A 14,308-nucleotide genomic window follows, 5' to 3' on the forward strand; every position below is an offset into this window, starting at 1 on the left:
CGGCTTTCGGCCGTGGTCGCGTGCGGACCGGCTCCGCGCGCCGGACAGCGCAACGTAGTTTGTTTACTTCCGCGTCGCGGTATTTCGTGTTGTGTAGCGTCCATTTCTATTGCACCTCATGGCGCACTGTTACCGCCGAGCGACAGTTAAAGTAACATTCCAAGCCGAACATGCTAGACCACGCGCTTTTGAAATTGAGCAATTCATTCGCGAAGAGCTACGTCTGGACCCTCAGGAAGTGATAGGTATTCATTTCTCTATCACTAGCAGCATCGTCTATATTAAGATGACGACGGAGGAAGCGTGTGCTAACGTAGTTCGACAACACGCACGCGGACTCAAGTTCAAACATTCTGACGGGCATATTGGAGAGGTGACGGTCGATCACGCTGGTTTCGGACTTCGAACAATCCGGGTTTTTGAGCTCCCTTTCGAAGTGCCGCAAGATGTGGTCGTCGAAGCTTTCCGACCCTATGGCAATGTTGTGGGGCACATCGCGGAGAAATGGCAGACATTCACGACATACAACGTGTTGAATGGTGTCCGCCAAATCAAAATCGAACTCTCCAAACATGTACCATCCTATCTGCTGATAGGTGGCGTGCGAGCCATCGTTATGTATGATGGCCAGCCGCGGACGTGTGCCGGTTGCGGACAGGAGGGCCATGTTCGGTCAGAATGTCTCCGCCGACGTTTGCTCCAGGTCCCGACCAGTGACTCAGCTCCCAAAGTGACGGCCGCTTTTTTACCAGATAGCTACGCCACAGCCGTACGCAGCCCCGATGCGTCACTTCAGGAAGCACCTCTTCTCCACCCGGCACTCCCCACTGGAAATGACGGTGCTGCCATGGCCTCACCGGCACCATCTCCTCTGACGGCTACGACACCACCAACTCTCCAGAGCTCGATGGACATCGACGCGAATGCGGTGCCTACCTCTGCCTTTCTTCAGACTGGCGCGACCTCGGACATCGAACATCCACATTCTGATTCAGAACAGCACCTCCGAAAGCAACGGTCGCCCAGAAAACGGAAGAAGAGGAGTCAAACGCCATCTGACGACACACTTCTTCATGTGGCATCACAGGCAGTGGAGCTGATACACGACAGTGATCTCCCTTCGAGCGTTCTGACGACAGGAGAGGCTGCTCCTGATGTCCCATCTGAAGAACGATCTCACACGAATATGACGGATTCCAAGGAGGGTGCCTCCCTGGACCCCACTACAGCAGCGTCGCTACAACTCGCCCTCGAGGAGTGTGACAGTCGCTCACCGTCTGTTCCAGTCTCCTGGGCTGATGATATCGACGAAGGAGCAGTTTTGAGATGGTGGTCCTCCCATCAGGCAGTGCCCCATGGAGGTGCCTGACCCACCTTCCAGCCAGTGATTACAACAACGGTGACTACGTCAGATGTTACACGCCAGCCAGACATCTCTGCCGGAACATCTGTGCCAATGGTGGGAGCACGCCCCCAACATTACCGCATAGCGACGATGAATCTGGCCACCATTCGGGCCCCCCATAAACTGGCAATGTTCCGTGAGACCATTTATGCTGCTGATGTCGACATTGCCCTCCTCCAAGAAGTGTTTGTCGCCGATTTCCATGCCCCCACTGGCTACGTGGCACACATCTCCCATGCTTCTGACAACGGTAGTGGAGTTGCCATCCTCCTCCGTTCTGGACTCCCTGCTGAAGATGTAGTGTACCTTGCTAATGCTAGGGGTATGGCTCTCACGCTGTTCGGCGTCCGTATCCTCAATGTATATGCGCCGTCCGGCTCCAGTCGACGTCGTGATCGACACACTTTCTTTGCTGACGAGGTAACGCCGCTGTTTGAGGGTCCCCTAGATGATATGGTCCTCGGTGGCGATTTCAACTCCACGCAAAGGCCTGAAGATCAATTACCGCATCATTCCCCTTGTGCGGCCCTCTCCGTCATCATCGACAGACTCCAGCTTGTTGACACATGGACAAAGGTGCATGGCACCCGTGCAGGTTTCACATATTATACGGCGCATTCATCTAGTCGTCTCGATCGTATATACCTCACACGTTCCCTTGCTGCCGACATTCGACATGCCGAAGTATGGCCTCTGGCTTTCTCTGACCATGACGCCTACATCTGCGATGTCGTCCTCGCCCGCCAACAAGTGTGGCACAGCCGCGGCTTGTGGAAATTCAACGTTTCCCACCTGACTGTCCCTGACTGCCGACGAATCGTTGAGGATGCGTGGGCCCTCTGTCATCGTCGTCGCCCAGCCTACGCCTCCACCTTATCGTGGTGGGTATCATGCGCGAAACCAGCTCTGCGCAGGGCGCTGATAGGATATGGCAAAGACTTCAAAGCCTGGCAAGCGAGCACCATGGACTTTTATTATGCAGTCCTTCGTGACTGCACTTCGATGGCCTTCTCTCCTGATCGTCAGATGATAGTGCATCGTGCTAAAGCGCAGATCACTTCCCTCACGCGACGGCGCTTAGAAGGGACTCTTGTCAGATCCTGCACCCGTGACCATATGCCTCATGAAACGCCATCGATGTACCACCTTCTCAGGGAACGCCGACGTCGTCGTCGAACCCTCATCCACGATCTCACAGATGCGGAAGGACGACGACACACTACGCAATGCGACATTGGTCACGCTTTCTATTCTCATTTCCGTCAACTGTTCGCTGCCGTCCCTCATCCCCCGACCTTAATTGAAGAGGTGGCAGCAATGACTGTCAACACCATGCCAGAGGATGTGGCTCAAGAACTTCAGGAACAAGTGACCTCTGATGAAGTCCTAGATGCAATCAAGGTGGGGGCTGCCAACAAGTCCCCTGGACCTGACGGCCTCCCCCTCGGCTTTTACAAGTATTTTAGCTACCTTTTGTTACCTGCTTGGACGTCCATCTGTCGTGAATTGATGTCACCCACAACGATGATCCCAGCCACCTTCCTTGATGGGGTCATCATCCTGGTCCCTAAGCCACATGGGCGATCACGGATCTGTGATTACCGGCCCATCACTCTACTCAACAGTGACATGAAAATTTTCACCCGTTTGTTGGCCTCACGCCTCAAGAAGGCAGCAAGATCCGTAACCTCCCTTGATCAGACTTCGTTGGGCTGTGACAACAACATCCATACGGCCCTTTGCCGTTATAGGGACATGATTGCGCTCGCGCGCTCGCGACATTTACCTGGCGCATTGGCATCGCTTGACTTCCGTCAAGCTTTCGACCGTGTCGACCATACTTTTCTGAAATCGGTCCTCCAACACATGGGTTTTCCGGTTCGTACAATCACCGTGGTAATGCGGCTCTTGAGCGGCGCAACTTCAAGAATACTCTGTAATGGTCGCCTCACCGCGCCTCTAGCGATCGAGCGCTCTGTCCGACAAGGATGCCCACTTTCCACGATACTGTATGCTTTGGCATTAGAGCCCCTCCTACAGGGGCTTCGCCAACGCCTGGTGGGCCTGACATTGCATGGGCACCGCTTCTGTTGTACAGCCTATGCTGACGATCTAGTCCTCTACCTCCGCAATGAAGACGATGTTCGCGCTGCTCTGACTTGGGTGACGACTTATGGGGAGGCATCGGGCAGTTCTCTTAACATTTCCAAATCGAAGGTTCTGCTCATTGGTGAGGGTCTACCAGAAAGATCTGTCGCTCCTCTAAGTGTGGCCACCAGTGTCCGCTGTTTGGGCATTGATTTTATGAATGACCTCCGTCGCTCAGCGGCAACCAACGGTCGACGTCTCCTACAAACGATCAGGGCTGGCCTTGTGGACCACCGGCTTCGATCCCTCGACATTATACAGCGCGCGCAATACGTGAATGTTTATCACGCCTCACGCATCCCCCATGTAGCACAAGTGTTCCCGGTTCCGATTACCCTCGCACGTCGTATGTTGATGGCGATGGGATCTTTTGTCTGTGCCGGGATGTTATTTAAAGTTCAATATTCCTCCCTTGCCCTCCCGCGGGAGCGTGGTGGAGTGGGCTTATTCCATGTGCCAGACAGAGTTACCGCACTTTTTGTTAGCTCCCAACTGAAAGTCTGGCGTCGCTGCCCGACGAGCCTGACCGGACTACTTTTGCGTGAATACGCACCAGTCTCCATGTCAGCCCCGGTCATGTTATCCGACATTCCACCCCCCTTTTATCACTTTCGGTACTTCTTCTTTGAAATCAGTTACATTCTGCACTCCTTACCCCTTCTCCGTATACTCCAGACAAAGACTGTGTACGACACCTTACAAATGTGTCAAACCCCCAACCCCATTGAACACAAGTTTCCCCAGATCATATGGCGCCGTGTGTGGAAAGCAGTGCATGCTGGTTACCTCGACACCAGCGTTCAGTCCACCTGGTACATCACCGTCAATGGCAAACAGGTCAACCAGTCTCGTTTGCACCGCATCCGCCTTGCCGACACACCACTCTGTGTTCACTGTGGTGTAGAGGACACGGACGCTCATCGGTTCTCATGTGGTCCGTCTGCTGACGTCTGGAGGCTCGCGCAGCGTATCCTGGCTTTCCTCACCCGACAGCCGCCTGCCCAGATTATTTTCCTGACGCTTCTATTCCCGGATGTGATTCATTACCCCACAACAAAAACTAATGCCGTGAATTGGATACGCGGTCATACAGTCCGCTACCTTTTTGGGCCCGATGAGAAATCAGAACTAGGTTATTGGACGTACCTTAACGATCGACATTGTGCACTTGTTCGCAACCCCAGATACAAGCAGTTCTTTTCCAATTTTCTACGGAGCGCCTTTCATGACCCGCCTTCCAGCTGGAACGTCCAAGCCATGAGATGCTGATGCTTTTTTGCCGATATGATGTTCTGAGCGTACTACACACGGAATCCCCACTAAAATTTCGAGAAGACACGTTTGGATGTTCCGCCAATCAGACGGCGCAAGCGACTCCTAGAATTCTGGTGCAACGACTGCCATAATAATAAAAAAAAAATGAATAAATAAAAACATACAAAAAAAAAGAAAAAAAGAAAAATAAAGAAAACAAAAATGCAATACAATAAACTAAAAAAAAAGTTCCTGTTCACAACAAATCTCATTTTTTTATCGCTACTCTCTATGTTTCTTCCCCCCTACTTTCTTCCTTTCCTACACCTTTGCAGTAATGGGTTAGTTGTTTTGGAATAGGTGTAGATAGGTGCCAACGCCTGAAGAGGTGCATTTAATTTTATTTTTTTTGTTAGAATACAAGTGGCGGTGGCAAATAGACATTTTTTTGTAGTTTTTCCTTCCCTGTCCTGATAAAAAAAAAAAAAATGGTGTAGTGGTTAGCACTCTGGACTTTGAATCCAGCGATATGAGTTCAAGTCTCGGTGGAAACTGACTCTGTGTTTTGCGATCGTTTCTAGAAATGTGTACGAGCTGGTAGTTGGAATTGTATAACCAGAATGTTAGTTAGGATCATGTAATTCAAATTGGTAATAGCAGTCCACACGTGAATGGGGAACACTCCAAATGCTTATGCTTTTGCTACTAGGATTAATAACGGCACGTAAGGGGTTCAACTGAGAGAAGACGACCTCAGCTGCTTGCCCGGGCATCTCTCCGTCTTGGGTGCTGCATGCGCGTGCATTTAACAAACGTGCATGCGATGTACTAGTTCCTGGGAAACGAATCGAATAGTTGTACGTGTCAGTCTTTAGGTATAGATATAAGTAATCGAAGACGGCTTAATCCTGCTTCGTAGATTGCTTTTCACAAGACGCACTTGCCAATATCATTGGCCGGTGGCCCGACGCGCAGTTTGCCCTGTTGCATGGCTTACTTTCAGAGACTCGCTGGTTTATCGTATTGCTTGGTTGTCGCGAAAGTGAAAAGTAGGGCCTGTGCGCGATTTGAACCCAGGACCTCCTGCACCCAAAGCAGGAATAATACCCCTATACCAACAGGCCGCACAAGGAAGCAGGTGTGCACCCCGCCACCTACTGAGATCTTGCCGCACTTGCTAGTTGCAGCATCCAATATGAACCATATTCTCAAAGAGGTTTCTTAATCCGACACCTACAACATGAGCTGTGCTGAGGACCAGTGTATGTGATGGCTGAAAGAGCTGCTTGAGTTGTGTGACAATATGTCGATCGTGTGAAGTGCAAATGTTATCGTGTCACGCACCATCCGCCCACTACGTGACGTTGTGTGACAGCACGCACTTTTCGACAGTACTCTGTGTCCATAGCTGTTTTCATTGTTAGGCTGCTTCTAGCACAAGGCATCCACCATACGAAAGTGGCTGTTCCGCGATTTTGATTACCTGACCCTTAGACATCATTTCATGTACGAATACTGGCACGAATTCTCGCTACATTCCAAGTTGCTCCCTCCACTTTCAGCCTACTTGGTTGCTTCATTAGCCACGCAAACACTTCCTGAGGACGCTACATGCAATAAATCGCAGCTTATCGGTTTAATGTCAAGATGCTGCTCAATTTAAGTCCGCTAGAGGCACCCGGTTCCATGGTGTAATGGTTAGCACTCTGGACTTTGAATCCAGCGATCCGAGTTCGAGTCTCGGTGGAACCTGACTCTGTGTTTTGCGATCGTTTCTAGAAATGTGTACTAGTTGGTAGTTGGAATTGTATATCCAGAATTTCAGCTAGGATCATGTAATGCAAATTGTTAATAGCAGTCCACACGTGAATGGGGAACGCTCCAAATGCTTATGCTTTTGCTACTAGGATTAATAACGGCACGTAAGGGGTTCAACTGCGAGAAGACGACCTCAGGTGCTTGCCCCAGCATCTCTCCGTCTTGGGTGCTGCATGCGCTTGCATTTAACAAACGTTCATGCGATGTACTAGTTCCTGGGAAACGAATCGAATCGTTGTACGTGTCAGTATTTAGGTATAGGTATAAGTAATCGAAGACGGCTTAATCCTGCTTCGTAGATTGCTTTTCACAAGACGCACATGCCAATATTATTGGCCGGTGGCCCGACACACAGTTTGCCCTGTTGCATGGCTTACTTTCAGAGACTCGCTAGTTTATCGTATTGCTTGGTTGTCACGAAAGTGAAAAGTAGGGCCTGTCCGGGATTTGAACTAGGGACTACCTGCACCCAAAGCAGGAATAATACCCCTATAACAACAGGCCGCACAAGGAAGCAGATGTGCACCCCGCCACCTACTGAGATCTTGCCGCACTTGCTAGTTGCAGCATCCAATCTGGACCATATTCTCAAAGAGGTTTCTTAATCCGACTCCTACAACATGAGCTGTGCTGAGGACCAGTGTATGTGAAGGCTGAAAGAACTGCTTGAGTTGTGTAACAGTATGTCGATCATGTGAAGTGCAAATGTTATCGTGTCACGCACCATCCGCCCACTACGTAGCGTTGTGTGACAGCACGCACTTTTCGACAGTACTCTGTGTCCATAGCTGTTTTCATAGCTAGGCTGCTTCCAGCACAAGGCATCCACCATACGAATGTGGCTGTTCCGCGATTTTGATTACCTGACCCTTAGACATCATTTCATGTACGAATACTGGCAGGAATTCTCGCTACAATCCAAGTTGCTCCCTCCACTTTCAGCCGACTTGGTTGCTTCATTAGCCACGCAAACACTTCCTGAGGACGCTACATGTAATAAATCGCAGCTTATCGGTTTAATGTCAAGATGCTGCTCAATTTAAGTCTGCTAGAGGCACCCGGTTCCATGGTGTAATGTTTAGCACTCTGGACTTTGAATCCAGCGATTCGAGTTCGAGTCTCGGTGGAACCTGACTCTGTTTTGCGATCGTTTCTAGAAATGTGTACGAGCTGGGAGTTGGAATTGTATATCCAGAATTTCAGCTAGGATCATGTAATGCAAATTGTTAATAGCAGTCCACACGTGAATGGGGAACGCTCCAAATGCTTATGCTTTTGCTACTAGGATTAATAACGGCACGTAAGGGGTTCAACTGCGAGAAGACGACCTCAGCTGCTGGCCCCAGCATCTCCCCGTCTTGGGTGCTGCATGCGCGTGCATTTAACAAACGTGCATGATATGTACTAGTTCCTGGGAAACGAATCGAATCGTTGTACGTGTCAGTCTTTAGGTATAGATATAAGTAATCGAAGACGGCGTAATCCTGCTTCGTAGATTGCTTTCCACAAGACGCACTTGCCAATATCAGTGGCCGGTGGCCCGACACGCAGTTTGCCCTGTTGCATGGCTTACTTTCAGAGACTCGCTAGTTTATCGTATTGCTTGGTTGTCGCGAAAGTGAAAAGTAGGGCCTGTCCGGGATTTGAACTAGGGACTACCTGCACCCAAAGCAGGAATAATACCCCTATAACAACAGGCCGCACAAGGAAGCAGATGTGCACCCCGCCACCTACTGAGATCTTGCCGCACTTGCTAGTTGCAGCATCCAATCTGGACCATATTCTCAAAGAGGTTTCTTAATCCGACTCCTACAACATGAGCTGTGCTGAGGACCAGTGTATGTGAAGGCTGAAAGAACAGCTTGAGTTGTGTAACAGTATGTCGATCATGTGAAGTGCAAATGTTATCGTGTCACGCACCATCCGCCCACTACGTAGCGTTGTGTCACAGCACGCACTTTTCGACAGTACTCTGTGTCCATAGCTGTTTTCATAGCTAGGCTGCTTCCAGCACAAAGCATCCACCATACGAAAGCGGCTGTTCCGCGATTTTGATTACCTGACCCTTAAACATCATTTCATGTACGAATACTGGCAAGAATTCTCGCTACATTCCAAGTTGCTCCCTCCACTTTCAGCCTACTTGGTTGCTTCATTAGCCACGCAAACACTTCCTGAGGACGCTACATGTAATAAATCGCAGCTTATCGGTTTAATGTCAAGATGCTGCCCAATTTAAGTCCGCTAGAGCCACCCGGTTCCATGGTGTAATGGTTAGCACTCTGGACTTTGAATCCAGCGATCCGAGTTCAAGTCTCGGTGGAAACTGACTCTGTGTTTTGGGATCGTTTCTAGAAATGTGTACGAGCTGGGTGTTGGAATTGTATATCCAGAATTTTAGCTAGGATCATGTAATGCAAATTGTTAATAGAAGTCCACACGTGAATGGGGAACGCTCCAAATGCTTATGCTTTTGCTACTAGGATTAATAACTGTACGTAAGGGGTTCAACTGCGAGAAGACGACCTCAGCTGCTGGCCCCAGCATCTCTCCGTCTTGGGTGCTGCATGCGCGTGCATTTAACAAACGTGCATGCGATGTACTAGTTCCTGGGAAACGAATCGAATCGTTGTACGTGTCAGTCTTTAGGTATAGATATAAGTAATCGAAGACGGCGTAATCCTGCTTCGTAGATTGCTTTCCACAAGACGCACTTGCCAATATCAGTGGCCGGTGGCCCGACACGCAGTTTGCCCTGTTGCATGGCTTACTTTCAGAGACTCGCTAGTTTATCGTATTGCTTGGTTGTCGCGAAAGTGAAAAGTAGGGCCTGTCCGGGATTTGAACTAGGGACTACCTGCACCCAAAGCAGGAATAATACCCCTATAACAACAGGCCGCACAAGGAAGCAGATGTGCACCCCGCCACCTACTGAGATCTTGCCGCACTTGCTAGTTGCAGCATCCAATCTGGACCATATTCTCAAAGAGGTTTCTTAATCCGACTCCTACAACATGAGCTGTGCTGAGGACCAGTGTATGTGAAGGCTGAAAGAACAGCTTGAGTTGTGTAACAGTATGTCGATCATGTGAAGTGCAAATGTTATCGTGTCACGCACCATCCGCCCACTACGTAGCGTTGTGTGACAGCACGCTCTTTTCGACAGTACTCTGTGTCCATAGCTGTTTTCATAGCTAGGCTGCTTCCAGCACAAAGCATCCACCATACGAAAGCGGCTGTTCCGCGATTTTGATTACCTGACCCTTAGACATCATTTCATGTACGAATACTGGCAAGAATTCTCGCTACATTCCAAGTTGCTCCCTCCACTTTCAGCCTACTTGGTTGCTTCATTAGCCACGCAAACACTTCCTGAGGACGCTACATGTAATAAATCGCAGCTTATCGGTTTAATGTCAAGATGCTGCCCAATTTAAGTCCGCTAGAGCCACCCGGTTCCATGGTGTAATGGTTAGCACTCTGGACTTTGAATCCAGCGATCCGAGTTCAAGTCTCGGTGGAAACTGACTCTGTGTTTTGGGATCGTTTCTAGAAATGTGTACGAGCTGGGTGTTGGAATTGTATATCCAGAATTTTAGCTAGGATCATGTAATGCAAATTGTTAATAGAAGTCCACACGTGAATGGGGAACGCTCCAAATGCTTATGCTTTTGCTACTAGGATTAATAACTGTACGTAAGGGGTTCAACTGCGAGAAGACGACCTCAGCTGCTGGCCCCAGCATCTCTCCGTCTTGGGTGCTGCATGCGCGTGCATTTAACAAACGTGCATGCGATGTACTAGTTCCTGGGAAACGAATCGAATCGTTGTACGTGTCAGTCTTTAGGTATAGATATAAGTAATCGAAGAAGGCGTAATCCTGCTTCGTAGATTGCTTTCCACAAGACGCACTTGCCAATATCAGTGGCCGGTGGCCCGACACTCAGTTTGCCCTGTTGCATGGCTTACTTTCAGAGACTCGCTAGTTTATCGTATTGCTTGGTTGTCGCGAAAGTGAAAAGTAGGGCCTGTGCGGGATTTGAACCCGGTACCTCCTGCACCCAAAACAGGAATCATACCTCTAGACCAACAGGCCGCACAAGGAAGCATGTGTGCACCCCGCCAATTAATGAGATCTTGCCGCACTTGCTAGTTGCAGCATCCAATCTTTACCATATTCTCAAAGAGGTTTCTTAATCCGACTCCTACAACATGAGCTGTGCTAAGGACCAGTGTATGTGAAGGCTGAAAGAACTGCTTGAGTTGTGTAACAGTATGTCGATCATGTGAAGTGCAAATGTTATCGTGTCACGCACCATTCGCCCACAACGTAGCGTTGTGTGACAGCACGCACTTTTCGACAGTACTCTGTGTCCATAGCTGTTTTCATTGTTAGGCTGCTTCCAGCACAAGGCATCCACCATACGAAAGTGGCTGTTCCGCGATTTTGATTACCTGACCCTTAGACATCATTTCATGTACGAATACTGGCACGAATTCTCGCTACATTCCAAGTTGCTCCCTCCACTTTCAGCCTACTTGGTTGCTTCATTAGCCACGCAAACACTTCCTGAGGACGCTACATGCAATAAATCGCAGATTATCGGTTTAATGTCAAGTTGCTGCTCAATTTAAGTCCGCTAGAGCCACCCGGTTCCATGGTGTAATGGTTAGCACTCTGGACTTTGAATCCAGCGATCCGAGTTCAAGTCTCGGTGGAAACTGACTCTGTGTTTTGCGATCGTTTCTAGAAATGTGTACGAGCTGGTAGTTGGAATTGTATATCCAGAATTTTAGCTAGGATCATGTAATGCAAATTGTTATTAGCAGTCCACACGTGAAAGGGGAACGCTCCAAATGCTTATGCTTTCGCTACTAGGATTAATAACGGCACGTAAGGGGTTCAACTGCGAGAAGACGACCTCAGCTGCTTGCCCCAGCATCTCTCCGTCTTGGGTGCTGCATGCGCGTGCATTTAACAAACGTTCATGCGATGTACTAGTTCCTGGGAAACGAATCGAATCGTTGTACGTGTCAGTATTTAGGTATAGGTATAAGTAATCGAAGACGGCTTAATCCTGCTTCGTAGATTGCTTTTCACAAGACGCACATGCCAATATCATTGGCCGGTGGCCCGACACACAGTTTGCCCTGTTGCATGGCTTACTTTCAGAGACTCGCTAGTTTATCGTAGTCCTTGGCTGCCGCGAAAGTGAAAAGTAGTGCCTGTCCGGGATTTGAAACCGGGACCTCCTGCACCCAAAGCAGGAATCATACCCCTAGACCAACAGGCCGCACAAGGAAGCATGTGTGCACCCCGCCACCTAATCAGATCTTACCGCACTTGCTAGTTGCAGCATCCAATCTGGACCATATTCTCAAAGAGGTTTCTTAATCCGACTCCTACAACATGAGCTGTGCTGAGGACCAGTGTATGTGAAGGCTGAAAGAACTGCTTGAGTTGTGTAACAGTATGTCGATCATGTGAAGTGTAAATGTTATCGTGTCACGCACCATCCGCCCACTACGTAGCGTTGTGTGACAGCACGCACTTTTCGACAGTACTCTGTGTCCATAGCTGTTTTCATAGCTAGGCTGCTTCCAGCACAAAGCATCCACCATACGAAAGCGGCTGTTCCGCGATTTTGATTACCTGATCCTTAGACATCACTCCATGTACGAAAACTGGCAAGAATTCTCGCTACATTCCAAGTTGCTCCCTCCACTTTCAGCCTACTTGGTTGCTTCATTAGCCACGCAAACACTTCCTGAGGACGCTACATGTAATAAATCGCAGCTTATCGGTTTAATGTCAAGATGCTGCTCAATTTAAGTCCGCTAGAGCCACCCGGTTCCATGGTGTAGTGGTTAGCACTCTGGACTTTGAATCCAGCGATATGAGTTCAAGTCTCGGTGGAACGTGACTCTGTTTTTCGATCGTATCTGGAAATGTGTACGAGCTGGTAGTTGGAATTGTATATCCAGAATTTTAGCTAGGATCATGTAATTCAAATTGGTAATAGCAGTCCACACGTGAATGGGGAACACTCCAAATGCTTATGCTTTTGCTACTAGGATTAATAACGGCACGTAAGGGGTTCAACTGAGAGAAGACGACCTCAGCTGCTTGCCCGGGCATCTCTCCGTCTTGGGTGCTGCATGCGCGTGCATTTAACAAACGTGCATGCGATGTACTAGTTCCTGGGAAACGAATCGAATCGTTGTACGTGTCAGTCTTTAGGTATAGATATAAGTAATCGAAGACGGCTTAATCCTGCTTCGTAGATTGCTTTTCACAAGACGCACTTGCCAATATCATTGGCCGGTGGCCCGACACGCAGTTTGCCCTGTTGCATGGCTTACTTTCAGAGACTCGCTGGTTTATCGTATTGCTTGGTTGTCGCGAAAGTGAAAAGTAGGGCCTGTGCGCGATTTGAACCCAGGACCTCCTGCACCCAAAGCAGGAATAATACCCCTATACCAACAGGCCGCACAAGGAAGCAGGTGTGCACCCCGCCACCTACTGAGATCTTGCCGCACTTGCTAGTTGCAGCATCCAATATGGACCATATTCTCAAAGAGGTTTCTTAATCCGACACCTACAACATGAGCTGTGCTGAGGACCAGTGTATGTGATGGCTGAAAGAGCTGCTTGAGTTGTGTGACAATATGTCGATCGTGTGAAGTGCAAATGTTATCGTGTCACGCACCATCCGCCCAATACGTGACGTTGTGTGACAGCACGCACTTTTCGACAGTACTCTGTGTCCATAGCTGTTTTCATTGTTAGGCTGCTTCCAGCACAAGGCATCCACCATACGAAAGTGGCTGTTCCGCGATTTTGATTACCTGACCCTTAGACATCATTTCATGTACGAATACTGGCACGAATTCTCGCTACATTCCAAATTGCTCCCTCCACTTTCAGCCTACTTGGTTGCTTCATTAGCCACGCAAACACTTCCTGAGAACGCTACATGCAATAAATCGCAGCTTATCGGTTTAATGTCAAGATGCTGCTCAATTTAAGTCTGCTAGAGGCACCCGGTTCCATGGTGTAATGGTTAGCACTCTGGACTTTGTATCCAGCGATCCGAGTTCGAGTCTCGGTGGAACCTGACTCTGTCTTTTGCGATCGTTTCTAGAAATGTGTACTAGTTGGTAGTTGGAATTGTATATCCAGAATTTTAGCTAGGATCATGTAATGCAAATTGTTAATAGCAGTCCACACGTGAATGGGGAACGCTCCAAATGCTTATGCTTTTGCTACTAGGATTAATAACGGCACGTAAGATGTTCAATTGCGAGAAGACGACATCAGCTGCTTGCCCCAGCATCTCTCCGTCTTGGGTGCTGCATGCGCGTGCATTTAACAAACGTTCATGCGATGTACTAGTTCCTGGGAAACGAATCGAATCGTTGTACGTGTCAGTATTTAGGTATAGATATAAGTAATCGAAGACGGCTTAATCCTGCTTCGTAGATTGCTTTTCACAAGACGCACTTGCCAATATCATTGGCCGGTGGCCCGACGCGCAGTTTGCCCTGTTGTATGGCTTACTTTCAGAGACTCGCTGGTTTATCGTATTGCTTGGTTGTCGCGAAAGTGAAAAGTAGGGCCTGTGCGGGATTTGAACCAGGGACCTCCTGCACCCAAAGCAGGAATAATACCCCTAGACCAAC

At 48.9% G+C, this 14,308-nt stretch overlaps 7 non-coding genes across 7 annotated transcripts; 6 read left to right on the forward strand and 1 right to left on the reverse strand.

Annotated features, from left to right (window-relative positions):
- Window positions 1–6,487: 6,487 nt before the first annotated feature.
- On the forward strand, window positions 6,488–6,559 carry Trnaq-uug (transfer RNA glutamine (anticodon UUG)). Its single transcript has one exon. It is a non-coding gene; the product is annotated as a tRNA-Gln (tRNA).
- A 1,126-nt stretch (window positions 6,560–7,685) lies between these two features.
- On the forward strand, window positions 7,686–7,757 carry Trnaq-uug (transfer RNA glutamine (anticodon UUG)). The gene has a single exon. It is a non-coding gene; the product is annotated as a tRNA-Gln (tRNA).
- A 1,124-nt stretch (window positions 7,758–8,881) lies between these two features.
- Window positions 8,882–8,953, forward strand: Trnaq-uug (transfer RNA glutamine (anticodon UUG)). The gene has a single exon. It is a non-coding gene; the product is annotated as a tRNA-Gln (tRNA).
- Window positions 8,954–10,079: 1,126 nt separating this feature from the next.
- On the forward strand, window positions 10,080–10,151 carry Trnaq-uug (transfer RNA glutamine (anticodon UUG)). Its single transcript has one exon. It is a non-coding gene; the product is annotated as a tRNA-Gln (tRNA).
- Window positions 10,152–11,277: 1,126 nt separating this feature from the next.
- Window positions 11,278–11,349, forward strand: Trnaq-uug (transfer RNA glutamine (anticodon UUG)). Its single transcript has one exon. It is a non-coding gene; the product is annotated as a tRNA-Gln (tRNA).
- A 497-nt stretch (window positions 11,350–11,846) lies between these two features.
- Trnap-ugg (transfer RNA proline (anticodon UGG)) lies at window positions 11,847–11,919 on the reverse strand. The gene has a single exon. It is a non-coding gene; the product is annotated as a tRNA-Pro (tRNA).
- Window positions 11,920–13,671: 1,752 nt separating this feature from the next.
- Trnaq-uug (transfer RNA glutamine (anticodon UUG)) lies at window positions 13,672–13,743 on the forward strand. The gene has a single exon. It is a non-coding gene; the product is annotated as a tRNA-Gln (tRNA).
- The last annotated feature ends 565 nt before the right edge of the window (window positions 13,744–14,308 follow it).

This window comes from Schistocerca gregaria, chromosome 2, assembly GCF_023897955.1.
Source record: "Schistocerca gregaria isolate iqSchGreg1 chromosome 2, iqSchGreg1.2, whole genome shotgun sequence".
NCBI lineage: Eukaryota > Metazoa > Arthropoda > Insecta > Orthoptera > Acrididae > Schistocerca > Schistocerca gregaria.